Genomic DNA, 12599 nt, shown 5'->3' on the forward strand with positions numbered 1-12599 from the left:
AAAAATGGGCCAAAGACCTTAACAGAAACCTCACCAAAGATATACAGATGGCAAATAAGCATATGAAAAGATACTCCATATCAAATGTCATCAGTGAAATGCAAATAAAAACAAATATACCACAACACAGCTATTAGAATGGCCAAAATCCAGAACACTGGCAATACCAAATGCTGGCAAAGATGTAGAGCAATAGGAATTCTCATTCATTGTTGGTGGGAGTGTAAAATAGTACACTTTGGAAGATAATTTGATGGTTTCTTAGAAAACTAAACATACACTTATCATACGATCCCACAATTATGTTCCTTGGTATTTACTCAAAGGAACTGAAAAACTAGGTCTACACAAAAACCTGCACATGGATATTTATAGCAGCCTCATTCGTAACTGCCCAAACTTGGAAGCTTGGAAGCAACCAAGATGTCCTCTAGTAGGTGAATGTGATAAACTATGGTCATTCAGACAATGGAATATTATTCAGTACTAAAAAGAAATGAGCTAGCAAACCATGAAAAGACATTGGGGGAACTGTAAATGTATACTACTAAGTGAAAGAAACCAGTCTGAAAAGGCTATATACTATATGACATTCTGGAAAAGGTAAAACTATGGTGACAGTAAAAAAAAAAAAAAAAAAAAATCAGTGGTAGTCAGGGGTTAGTGGGAAGGGAAGGATAAATAGGTAGAGTACAGAGGATTTTTAGGGCAGTGAAACTGCTCTGTATAATATTGAAATGGTGGGCACATGTCCTTAGACATTTGTCCAAATTCATAGAATGTACAACACCAGAAGTGAACCCTAATGTAAATTATAGACTCTGGGTGATAATGATGTATCAATTTAAATTCATTAGTCGTAAATAAATGTCCTATTTAGTGGGAGACATTGATAATGGGGTGGGAGGATTGTGCATGTGTGGAGGTTTATGGGAAACCTTCCACTCAATTTTGTGTGAACCTAAAACTGCTCTAAAAAAAATAGTCTACTTAAAAATTTTAAAATAAATGTGAAAAAGGTACAATGTTTGTATTCTTAAAATATGTTTTTTGTTTTGTTTTGTTTTTCAGTAAACTCTACACCCAACGAGGAGCTTGAACTCATGACCTGGAGATCAAGAGTCGCGTGCTCTACTGACCGAGCCAGCCAAGTGCCCCTTAAAATATGTATCTTTGATTTTAGAGTCAGATCTTACCAGCCCTCGTTCCTGTTGCTGCAGTTTCTGTCGTAAGTTTGGAACTCAGATGCTAAATTTTAGAAAAACCTTAGACTTTGAGCATGAGTTACAATACCTAAAAATTTTGTCACTGTTACAAATGCAAATTTATCTTTAGGGAAAAAAATAGAAAAATATTAAAGAGATTCATTTCTTACTCCATCTAGGTTTATAAGACAATAAGTAAACTTAAGGCAAGTGTCTGTAAGACATTAAACCCTATTTAAATGTTCTAGAAATCCTATTTTTTTCTTAACTATAAAATGTCCTTCTTTAGGTTATTACAGTAATTTGGACTCGTATTTGGAATTAAACAGTCAACAGAATTTGAGTGCATATTGTATAGTATTTGATGAGTACTATAAAACTTGTTTTAAAAGATGGATATTATCATAGTGAACATTTTCCATGAATAAAGTATCTCATTCAGCAAATATTTACAAGTGCTTACTATGTGCTATGAAAGAGATACACAGCATCCTCACTTTCATTCAACTCATATTCTAGTGGGAGAAGACAACTGAGAAACAAGTTAATAAAGAAATGATAGAATTTTAGATAGTTTGAAGGGCTTTGAAGAAAAATTTTATTTATTTTTTTAATGATTTTATTTATTTGAGAGGGAGAATGAGATAGAGAGAGAGCATGAGAGGGGGGAGGGTCAGAGGGAGAAGCAGACTCCCTGCTGAGCAGGGAGCCCGATGTGGGACTCGATCCCAGGACTCCAGGATCATGGCCTGAGCCGAAGGCAGTCGCTTAACCAACTGAGCCACCCAGGTGCCCAAGAAAAATTTTAAATGTTTCTAAGGCAGGAATTGGAGAGGGGCTACCTTACCCAGGATGGTCAGGGAAGACCTCACTGTTTAGGTCTGTTTTAAGAATTATACTAAAAATTTGGCACTAAAATAGGTAGAGGAAAAGGAACAAGGCTAGGTATCAGTTTTTAAAAAAGTATAATGCTTTCAGAAGAGCAAGTAGACTGGTGAAGAGCTCTTAATGACCTCTTTGATTCTATTATCAAGAAATGTATTCAGGGGTGCCTGGGTGGCTCAGTCAGTTGAGCATCTGCCTTTGGTTCAGGTCATGAGCCCAGGGCCCCGGGATCGAGCCCCGCATTGGGCTCCTTGCTCAGCGGGGCATCGGCTTCTCACTCTGCCCCCCACCCTGCTCTCATGCTCTCTCTCTTACTCTCCCTCAAATGATTAAATAAAATCCTTAAAAAAAAAATGTATTCAGCTCTCTTCACCTTTCCATTTATTCCCCCTTCCCCATGAACAATCTGTACATATCCCTCCAAGCCTACAGCTAACAAACAAGTTAAACAGTTTGATACACATAGGGTAACAATTAATGGCTTTAAGTAAGTGTGTTATGTAACTGTTACAGGACTTAAGGGACCATTAAGCCATAGAGAGTAGACGATGAAACTTGGAATGAGAGGAATTGGTTCTAATATTCCTAGCTTCACTATTTAGTATCTATATTAAGTTCTGGAAAAATGACTATATCTCTAAGACTCAGTTCCCTTATTCTATGAAATAGATAACATCATTTATCTCATTAGACTGACATAAAGAATGAGAAAATATGTGAAAGGGCTTTACAAAAATAAAATACATACAAATGTTAATTGGGCTGGTATGGGGAAGTTTTATAAAAGAAAAATATGAGCAGGGTCTTGAAAGATTGATAGGATTTAGAAAGAAAGAGGAGCATGGGGAAGGTTTTCTATTTGGACCGAGAACACAAAGCCCAATGGAAAAGAGCATAAAATGTATGTGATACAGCAAAAAGACTGGTCAGATTACAGCATAGGATTTAGGAAGGCTCACATTAGGAAGCTGACGAAGTTATGGTCAGATTGCTGAGAGTTTTGAATGTCATTTTTTTAACTTAATGACTGCTCCTTCATGTTCTTCAAAAAGGGTTAATTCATTGGGTCTTTGAAAAAACTATTTTTCTACATAACCTCTATGCCCAATGTGGGGCTCGAACTCACAACCCCAAGATCAAGAGTGGCATGCTCTACCGACTAAACCAGACAGGAGCCCCAAAAACAAACTTTCTTTTAAAAGGTATTTGACATTCCTTTCTTTCTTTTTCTTTCTTTCTTTTCTTTCTTTCTTTCTTTCTTTCTTTCTTTCTTTCTTTCTTTCTTTCTTTCTTTTTTTCTTTCTTTCTTTCTTTCTTTTTTTCTTTCTTTCTTTTCTTTCTTTCTTTCTTTCTTTCTCTCTCTTTCTTTTTCTTTCTTTTCTTTCTCTCTCTCTCTCTCTCTCTCTTTTTTTTTTAAAGATTTTATTTATTTATTTCAGAGAGAGAGAGAATGAGAGACAGAGAGCACGAGGGGGAAGGGGGTCAGAGGGAGAAGCAGACTCCCCGCCGAGCAGGGAGCCCGATGTGGGACTCGATCCCGGGACTCCAGGATCATGACCTGAGCCGAAGGCAGTCGCTTTAACCAACTGAGCCACCCAGGCGCCCTCTCTTTCTCTTTTTTTAGATTTTATTTATTTGTCAGAGAGAGAGAGAGCACAAACACGGGGAGTGGCAGGCAGAGGAAGAAGCAGACTCCCCGCTGAGCAGGGAGCCCAACGCAGACCTCAATTCCAGGACCCTGGGATCATGACCTGAGCTGAAAGCAGACACTTAACCACCTGAGAGACCAAGGGGTCCCAGGTATTTGACATTCTTTTTTATTATTATTTTTATTAAAAAAAATTTTATTAACATATAATGTATTATTTGTTTCAGGGGTACAGGTCTGTGATTCATCAGTCTTACACAATTCACAGCGCTCACCATAGCACATACCTTCCCCAATGTCCATCACCCAGCCACCCCATCCCTGACATTTCTTAAGTGTCAGTTTACTTTGAAGCTAGTGAAATTACTTTCTTGGTTCTAAGGTACATTCTTGACAAAGTTTCATTAATATTTGTAAGCTTCAAGAGTAACAATAAAAGATGTTAAACTAACCTAAAAAGAGAACAAGAGCTTTTTTATCAGTCATAATTCTCCTTGGACTATTGTCTGTACCATTGGAATTTCCCAGCACTTTATCACTATAGTTATATTGGTAACTCCTAAAGTTTTCAAGTTTTAATACTGTGTCATTGCTTGATTTTAATATTTTTCCTGCAGAAAGCACTATAATTGAATATACACATTTAATTTTATTGAATTAAGGGCCTTTACAAAAGAAAAGATTTACAACAAAATTTAAAAGTACAGGGGTACCTGGCTGGCTCACTCTTGGAGCATGCAACTCTTGATCTTAGGGTTGTGAGTTTGAGCCCCACATTGGGGGTAGAGATTACTTAGAAATAAAATTTTAAAATAAATAAACAGGGGCATCTGGGTGGCTTAGTCAGTTGAGCGTCCAACTCTTGATTTGGGCTCAGGTCATGATCTCAGGGTCATGAGATCCAGCCTCACACTGGGCTCCCCATTGGGTGTGGAGCCTGCTTAAGATTCTTTCTCTCCCTCTACCCCTCCCCTCTCTTCTCTCTCTAAAAATAAATAAATAAAAAAAATAAAAATAAATAAAATTTAAAAGTATATGCCTTCAAAAAAATAACATGAACTTGCTTTAAGAAGTTTATAAAAATTAGGAAGCCACGTTCCCAATGCCCCACTCTGCTCTGCTCGCTAGGCCCGCCAGCCCGCACCCATCATGGCCACCATTCAGCAGCTGGTAGGAAGATGGCGCTTAGTGGAGAGCAAAGGCTTTGAAGAATACATGAAGGAAGTAGGAGTGGAATGGCTCTGTGAAAAGTGGGTGCAATGGCCAAACCAGATTGTATCATCTCTTCTGACGGCAAAAACCTCACCATAAAAACTGAGAGCACTTTGAAAACAACACAATTTTCATGTAACCTGGGAGAGAAGTTTGAAGAAACTACAGCTGATGGCAGAAAAACTGAGACTGTCTGCAACTTCACAGACGGCGCGTTGGTTCAACATCAGGAATGGGATGGGAAGGAAAGCACAATCACAAGAAAATTGGAAAATGGGAAATTAGTGGTGGAATGCGTCATGAATAATGTCACCTGTACTTCAGTCTATGAAAAGTAGAATAAGAATTCCATCATCATTGTGGACAGGAATTAGCTGTGAGGATGAACAAGCTCAGTTCAATGAGCAAATCTCCATACTGCTTTTTTTTTCATTACTGTGTTCAATTATCTTTATCACAAACATTTTACATGCATCTATTTCAAAGTGTTGATTTAATTAGGATCATCCCTTTGGTTAGTAAATAAATTTGTGCTAAAAAAAAAGAAGTTTATTAAAATTTAGGGGTGCCTGGGTGGCTCAGTCATTAAGCGTCTGCCTTCAGCTCAGGTCATGATCCCAGGATGCTTGGATCGAGCCCCACATTGGGCTCCCTGCTAGGCAGGAAGCTTGCTCTCCCTCTCCCACTCCCCCTGCTTGTGTTCCTGCTCTTGCTCGCTCTCTCTCTCTGTCAAATAAATAAATAAAATCTTAAAAAAAAAGGTTTATAAAAATTACTAGAGTTATCTGAAGACACCAAGAATCAGAAATATTTTGTTTTTTAAAAAATAATTTCTGAGCCACTGGGTGGCTCAATCACTAGAGCATGTGACTCTTGATCTCAGGGTCATGAGTTCAAGTCCCATGTTGTGTGTGGGGCCTACTCAAAAAAAAAAAAAAAGATTTCCTTCCTACAAGGCTTTCCTTGTTTAAAAAAGGAAAAAAAAAGTATCCTAATAAAATAGCCCAGTAACAATGGGGCGCCTGGGTGGCTCAGTCGTTAAGCGTCTGCCTTCGGCTCAGGTCATGATCCCAGGGTCCTGGGATTGAGCCCCACATTGGGCTCCCTGCTTGGCGGGAAGCCTGCTTCTCCCTCTCCCACCCCCTCTGCTTGTGTGCCCTCTCTCGCTTTGTCTCTATCTGTCAAATAAAGAAATAAAATCTTAAAAAAAAAAAAAAAGCCAGTAACAACTTCCCTTCTTTGTACCCTTTTTTACAAGAAGTCACTGAAAAACTTACTCAAGGACTAGTGAATATACAGTGAGCTAATCTCATACTTTCCTAGCATTTTGGAATTAGTTAAAATAAAGTGTTCTCTATATTACTTTTTAATACTGAATCAGAGAATTAAAAAAAAACTATAGAATTCTAGGTCATTTTAAATGGGTCTTGTAAATTGATATTTGATTATAACACTTTGACTATGTTGAAAGATCATATAATCTAGAGCAATGCTGTCCAACAGAAATATAAAGTGAGCCACATATGTCATATAAGTATTTCTAGAATCCACATTTTAATAAAAGTAAAAAGAAAAGTAAAATTAATCTTAAAAATGTATTTTATTTAACTCAATAAATCTAAGATATTATCATTACAACATGTAATCATTATAAAGATAATAATGTTGTTATTGCATTAAAAAAATGACATTCAAAACTCTCAACAATCTGACTTTTTCAGTCAGCTTCTGACTTTTTCTGTCAGCTTCCTAATGTGAGCCTTCCTAAACCCTCTGCCATATAATCTGACCAGTTTTTTTGCTGTATCACACACATTTTATGCTCTTTTCCACTGGGCTTTGTGTTCTCGGTCCAAACTGAAAACCCTCCCCATCCCCCTCTTTCTTTCTAAATCCTATCGATAATAATAATCTTTTACACTCTTTTTTTGGCACTAAGTCTTCAGAATCCAGTACGAATTTTACACTTATACAACATCTCAATTCAGATAGCCACATTTCAGGTCCTTAGCTTTCATGTGGCTAGTGGCCACTGTATTAGCCAGTGTAGACATAGAGGTTTCTACAAATCACCAGTGCTATAGTCCAATTTTTCAGAAATCTCAACCTATGAACTTAAGTATCACACATACACATCTCTCACATATGCATTTATGGGAAATAAAATCTTAACAGATGCATTCTAAAGAAAAGTCCATTTTTACTTATATAAAATAGTATCCCCGTGCTCACTTCAGCAACACATACACTATCGTTGGAATAACACTGAAAGATTAGCAAGGCCCCTGTGCAAGGATCACATGCAGATTTGTGAAATGTTTACTATCTTAAAAAAAGGTAAATATGTGAGGTGATGGATATGAATTAACTAGAGGGGAGGAATCCTTTCAGAATGTAAACATATATCAAATTATCTCAAGTATCTTACAATTTTGTCAATTTTACCTCAATTACATTGAAAAATAGTATTCATTTGTTTTAAAGATTTTTTTTAAATTTATTTATCTGACCGAGGGAGACACAGCGAGAGAAAGGGAACACAAGCAGGGGGAGTGGGAGAGGGAGAAGCAGGCTTCCTGCTGAGGAGGGAGCCGGATGCGGGGCTCGATCCCAGGACCCTGGGATCATGACCTGAGCCGAAGGCAGTCGCTTAACGACTGAGCCACCCAGGTGCCCCTAGTATTCCATTTTTTATCTTTAAGAAAAAAATACTTGAGGGATGCCTGGGTGGCTCAGTCGGTTAAGCAGCTGCCTTTGGCTCAGGTCATGGTCCCAGGGTCCTGGGATCGAGTCCCACATCAGGCTCCTTGCTCAGCGGAGAGCCTGCTTCTCCCTCTGCCTCTGCCTCTCCCCCTGCTTGTGCTCTGTCTCTGACAAATAAATAAAATCTTAAAAAAAAAAAAAAGAAAGAAAGAAAAAAATACTTGAGGGGCGCCTGGGTAGCTCAGTCAGTTAAGCGTCTGCCTTCGGCTCAGGTCATAATCTTGGGATTGAGCCCCTCATCAGGCTCCCTGCTCAGAAGGCAACCTGCTTCTCCTTCTGCCCCTCCCCCTGCTCCTGCTCTCTCTCTCTCACATGCTTTCTCTCTCTCTCAAATAAATAAAATCTTTAAAAAAGGCACTTGTATTTTTTTGAAATGATACTTTACATTTAAAGTAGTGGGAATGGCTCCATTTACACATGGTCACTTAGTACCTATACTTTCAGTGTTGAATAAAAGCATCACTAGGAAATGAGAAACTTATGTGATTTTCACTTCATTCTTTTCTAAAGTTTCTCCTCTCATGAGGAGTCAGAGAAGGCATCAGAATCCGCTGGAAAACAAAAGGGAGCAATCTGTGGCTACAGTGAAGCCAACGGTTCCTAGGAATAAGACAAGTAATACAAAGAAAAAGTCTAGCACAGAGGAGAGGCAGGAAAGAACACAGGCTGCTATTTCACTGAACTGTTAGAATCTTAGCCAAGGGGCGCCTGGGTGGCTCAGTTGGTTAAGCGTCTGCCTTCGGTTCAGGTCATGATCCCAGGGTCCTGGGATGGAGCCCCACATCAGACTCCCTGCTCAGCGGGGAGCCTACTTCTCCCTCTGCCCCTCCCCCTGCTTGTGCTCTCTCTCTCTGACAAATAAATAAATAAAATCTTTAAAAAAAAAAAAGAATCTTAGCCAAAACTGCAATAAACTGATTATCTAGCAAGTCTGTTTAGCTCTCCAACTATTTATAACTCTAAATTGATTTCTTTTATTTAAACCAGTACCTAACCCAAACTACCAAATATCTTTATAACACAGTGCATCCATAAAGTCATAATAATTAAACCACTGTTACTGTGATTTAATTATGATTCAAAGACTTTATTGCAACCTACCAAATGTTAAGTATTAGGAAATGTATAAAATAAGCCAACATGTTCTATAGTATTCACCAACTACACTAAAATTAGGCCATTGACTGCCTAATTCCAAATACAAGTCCAAACTGCTATAATTTCAAAGAAGGACATTTAAAGATAAGAAAAAAAAATACGATTCAAGAATAATTTAATGTTATTATTTTTTAAAAGATTTATTTATTTGAGAGAGAGAGAGAATGCGAGTGGGGGGAAGGGTAGAGGGAGAGAAACCAAGCAGACTCACCTCTGAGCGGGGAGCCACACTCCGGGCTTGGGGCTCAATTCCAGAACCCTGAGATCATGACCTGAGCCAAAATCAAGAGCTGGTGGCTTAACTCACTGAGCCACCCAGGTGCCCCAAGAATAATTTAATTTTAAATGGATGGTTTTTAACGTTTGACTTTTAAATATCTTAAAATATAGCCTTTTTATTATGGAAGCTAAATCAGGAAGTCAAGGCAACTGTTATTGAGGTGCTACTGTGTTATATGCCATGAAAGATAAAACAGTATCGGGAGTTTACAATACAAATATATATAATAGTACCTAGTATCTGTTGCCACTTTCGCAAGACAGGGGCAGAGCTGAGGGGTTGCGGCAGAGACCACGGCCCACAAAACCTAAACATTTACTTCTGGCCTTTAACAAAAAAAATGTTTACTAACCTTTGCTTTATACAATTTATTCTTGACTAGAGGAAGAGGGAAGTGTAAGCATACACCATAATAAAATTTTATTGTATCTAGTAAACTTTTAAAAAACTAAAAAAAAAAAGTTTTCACTATTAAACACAGCTTTCACTGTAAAACATCAGCCTGGCTGATGGTAAAATAAAACCTGTAAGCTTGTTCTCAACCTAGGCATGTCTGCTAAGGAGAATATATTAGAATATTTAGGGTGGTGAGTAAGCTATTTGTTTATCACAAGGGCAGAATATTTTAAAAGGTTGACAGAGACTTTAATAATCAGACCTCCATATTGTCCAGCTTAACCATCCTCATCTAACCCATTCCCCCTGGCCATAAATGACGTTGGCTATTACCCAAAATCAAATTTACCCACAAAATAGTCGATTCTCATTATTTGCCATAGTTATGTTCTTTAAAGTTGTCATGGATGCTGAATTAGCGAATACTGAACCATTACCCCTAAGGGAAATGGCAGGGTTAAGTCAACTCATCAATACATAAGCTTGTTTGATGAGTGTTTCTGTTTCAAGACACCTCATTCAATTTAACATTGAACTCACGGCCAATAGCACTGTAACTCATGCCTGAATGAAGCTTATCTAACATATCAATTCTCTCCATAAGGCACATCGAAGCCTTCTTGTGCCTCGGAACACTAGACAGCAATTCAGCCCTATGTTGAAACATTTCTTTAAAGAGTGAAATCACCAACAAAATGCATACTAGTGCAAAAAATACAAAAATGCACGAATAGATCACAAAGGCTTGTTATGAGCGTTAAAATAAGAAGTCTAAGCACTGCCTTGTTGGACCTCAGCTGGGAACATAGGATTCATATTTTTTTGCTGCTCTGCCTCTGCATATGTCTGCAAATGACCGGGAAAACATCCCAAATACTGATTTCAGGGATATAAATAAATTTTAGTGAGGGCAAATAAGAAAGTACAGAGTTGGGGCGCCTGGGTGGCTCAGTCGTTAAGCGTCTGCCTTCAGCTCAGGTCATGATCCCAGGGTCCTGGGATTGAGCCCCGCATCCGGCTCCCTCCTCAGCGGGAAACCTGCTTCTCCCTCTCCCACTCCCTCTGTTTGTGTTCCCTCTCTCGCTGTGTCTCTCTCTGTCAAATAAATAAATAAAATCTTAAAAAAAAAAGTACAGAACTGGTGAATAATGATCAACTGTATGATATACTACTACTGTTAATCTTCTACATTAATGATGATCAGTTAAAAAACTGTTTTTGAGCAACATCGATATTAAATATAGTCACCCAAAGTAGTGTCTCTGAAGTGATATTTCTTTGGTATGTGTAAAGAAAATGGTGTGGGTGTTTTCCACTCTTCTCTCTGGGCATGGAGCTTACTACCACTTTGAGACTCAGCCTCTAGTTGGGCAAATCTGAGTGCCAGCTTCGATTAGGTTCCCTTGACCTTTAGTTCCCATATTTTTCCCAGTATCTCCACTCTATCACTTATCACAACTACATAACTATCTGTGTGCTTATGCCTCACCCACAGGGTTGTAACATCCCTTGAAGAGTTCCAGTTTGGGGGTTTTTTCTACAACTTTTTTTTCCCCTAGTACAAAGCCTTATAATACATTGCTATTCAATTAACTTTTACTAAGTAAATAATTCAATGAAGTGAGAAATTACAGGGACCTAAAGTATGACTAGGATATAAAAAGACAAATGGGTAAATTTAAGTAATAAAAGTAGAATGTGTACAACTTGTCAACCAACTGTATCTGGGGATTTGGAAAGATTTTAGATTGCCCTGATTTCTAGATTAAACAAAGGTGTGCTCATTTGTGCTACTACTGACAGTATAGAATGTAGAATATAGGAAGAGTACATTTGAAGGGAAAAAGGAGATCCACCAGAACATGCCTACCACCCTACTAATCACCCATTCATCTACGTTACTTGTATACTTGGTAAATTTTATCGCTTGCTAAGACTGCATTCCTAATTACTATCTATGTTATAACAACTCATTTCTCTGGCTAACTCCCCAACTATAATGTAAGATCATATAGGGCGAAGATTTATTTGACTCCCAAAAACCTAGTAAAACAATATTTAATTGAATTGAATGTGGATGAAGATGTCCAGGAGAGAGTTGGATATTCTTAATTGGGGCTTAGGAAAAAAGTCTTGGCTGAAATAAAGCTTTAGAAAATATTATAACACAGGTGGTATTTTAAAGTGGAAAAGAGGAATAATTTTTGAAAGAATCAAAGACAGAACTTTATGATACCCAGCATTTAAAGGGCACATCAATCAAGAGACCATGAAAAACACTGAGAAGGAGCAGAGACCAAGTGAGAATGCAATGGCAGATACTACTGATTATGAACCAAATAGCCATCCCTAACTTCTTTCTTGCTTAACAGATACCAATTTCTTCCAAAATAATGAACTCAAGGAAGGGGGAGTTTCCGCAGTCCCGGGGGAGTGACTCATGGTTAGTTTAAATCAATCATAGTAATCACATTTCCTTTTGCCAGTGATTGGTGTAGGGGTGGCCAATGAGATGTAAGGGAAATGCTCTGGGGAACTTCAGGCAGACTGTCTTCCCTATAAAGAAATACCTGCCCAGGAGAAACCCCCGCATTGCCTCTCTACTTTTGGAAAATCAAAACACAATGCTTGTTATCTTACAACCCTGAAGATAAACATCTGTGACACTGAGAATGGTAGAGGGTAAAGAGAGCAAGAGCCTGGGTTCTCAATAGGGTTGTTGCATCTCTGAATCAATCCTGGAACCACCCATCATTGGACTTACTGTTAGAGAAATTCTGTTACTTGAAGGAGAAAGCATCCTGATACCACTGGTGTCCCAAAATCAAAAGGAGGAGCATTTCATGAAGGATACAGGAAAGTCAAGAAAGGTAATAGAAGAGTACCCACAAGAGTGATTTTGGTTTCAAGAGTTATCGGTAATCATGGTAAGCACTCAAAAAAACATTAATTATGTGCAAACACTATTCTAACAAAAATATAACCTCATCTAATCTCTCACAACAATCCTCTGAAGTAGATGTAATTATGGGCAATGAAAAGCAAAAGCCAG

The 12599-nt window shown here is 38.2% G+C and overlaps 1 protein-coding gene, 1 non-coding gene and 1 pseudogene across 8 annotated transcripts in view; 2 read left to right on the forward strand and 1 right to left on the reverse strand.

Annotated features, from left to right (window-relative positions):
* Window positions 1-12599, reverse strand: part of DNAJB4 (DnaJ heat shock protein family (Hsp40) member B4) — a 48612-nt gene that overhangs the window by 22926 nt on the left and 13087 nt on the right. The window lies entirely within an intron of this gene.
* Window positions 4832-5505, forward strand: LOC112824174 (fatty acid-binding protein 5 pseudogene; annotated as a pseudogene).
* Window positions 7175-7280, forward strand: LOC112824153 (U6 spliceosomal RNA). The gene has a single exon (XR_003208291.1). It is a non-coding gene; the product is annotated as a U6 spliceosomal RNA (small nuclear RNA).

The sequence above is a fragment of the Callorhinus ursinus genome, unplaced genomic scaffold (assembly GCF_003265705.2).
Source record: "Callorhinus ursinus isolate GAN/ISIS: 27379988/994484 unplaced genomic scaffold, GSC_fseal_2.0 scaffold9, whole genome shotgun sequence".
NCBI classification, from domain to species: domain Eukaryota; kingdom Metazoa; phylum Chordata; class Mammalia; order Carnivora; family Otariidae; genus Callorhinus; species Callorhinus ursinus.